This window comes from Aplysia californica, unplaced genomic scaffold, assembly GCF_000002075.1.
Source record: "Aplysia californica isolate F4 #8 unplaced genomic scaffold, AplCal3.0 scaffold00104, whole genome shotgun sequence".
NCBI classification, from domain to species: Eukaryota; Metazoa; Mollusca; class Gastropoda; order Aplysiida; family Aplysiidae; genus Aplysia; species Aplysia californica.
The window spans coordinates 748,253-750,043 of NW_004797374.1; positions in this window are offsets into that span (position 1 = coordinate 748,253).

Here is a 1,791-nt window from a genome sequence, read left to right on the forward strand (position 1 = left end):
GAACATACTTCCTAATTAATGTCGACATATTTTCCTTACCCCTTTCTTTGTCAATTGGCTTTCTGAACATTCGCCAACCCACGCTTATAAAATCGGTCAATATGAGTATCCAGTTACCACCCCAAAGCGAGAAAGAGTGCCTGAATGTTATTGACAAGACGTATACATGTCGTATTGCCGGCAGAATAGTTAGCAAGAGGAGACACTTGTCCGACATGTCCAGGGGGATGATCGGGACGAACAGAAAAGCAGACTGTCCAACCTATGAAGCAAAAAGAAATCAGCGGAACAAACTTTGGTGTCTGGATGAGTTTAAAAAGAACCAACAAACAAGTAAACGAATAAGAAAAAAAGCAACAACAACGACGGTGACGACGAGAACGATGACGGCTTCAACAGCAATAAAAATATTAACAATAAAACAACAACAGCAACAACAACAGTATGCCTGGGCCACTGGGTTCATCTCGACCTGACGGCCAATCAGCAGACATGCTGTAATCATCATCATCATGATCATCATCATGATCATCATCATGATCATCATGATCATCATCATCATCATCATCATCATCACGCTATTTCTGTTCATGAAATAGATTGGAGGCTGTTTCTAATGGTAGGCTTTTTGTCGTTGCACACAAAAGGCGTAGGTTCGATTCCCGCTCGGAAAATTGTAAAGTAGAGTCGAACCTGCTCTAACAGTCCACTGTAAAAAACAGTCTTTTGAACAAACTGTCACTCCCCTCCCCCCCAATCTCCATCCCCACCCCCGCGCCCTTTGAGTATTTTTTTATATATTACCATGACACTATGTAAAACGCCCACCTGTCTAAGACAACCACTTTTCTCCTCTAACCACACGGGTGTCCACCCCTCTTATAGTTTCACACGCTGACTCGATCGTGCCAGCCCGCCCGCCCGCCCGCTCGAAGACTTCCAAAGGCCGAAGATTACTCATAATGTACATTGAACAATATGTATGCTTCTGGCTCGCCGGCACCGCTGGATCGGAACAAACAGATCGTGACTGAAGTTCTATGGACGCGGTTGATTTAACAAACCCTGAATAGGGACTTGGGCCCTTGTGCTGGTTCTCATGCACTTGAAACATGTCTTCTCCTCTTTTTTTCTTAAAGCTCAAAGAGGAAAGGGGGGGGGGGGTCGGCTTTTTCTCTTTAAACATTGAATAAGCACTTAACGCTAACGTACTGAAATGTATATTAAGGAAATTGCAAACTGGATTTTTAGAATTACGCAGCTTACTTATCTATCTTTATATATCTTATAACACAAGCGTCCTTTCTTTTTACCTTTGGGTTTTGAAGACATTACTAGATTCAGAAACGGAGGCCTTCAAATAAAGTTGAGCATTTCCTCCCTTGACATGCCGTCGCGTATTTTCGTTTTTGACTGCTCTAACGGCCACCTAATTAAGACAAACGGCCACTTTCCATTTCCTCCCTTTCGTATTTTTAAACGTAATAATGACACTGTGTAAGAAGACCACTTGTCTGGGACGGCCTTTTTTTTCTTTGCACTAGGTGGCTCTCTTTGACAATTACGACTGTATTTATAACACAAGGAGGCTTTCTTTTTGGTAAATTTTTACACATTCACCCACACACAGAAGCACTCATTTGAGGGCTAAACTGTCATAATGTTTGCTGCAGAACACACGTATGGCCACTAAAACCCCTTGAAAATCAATTGTATTCAAGTAAATATCAATCCTTTTGGCCGAAACATCAAATCATATTTAAATGCAAGTGGCATGCCCCCCTAACCCCC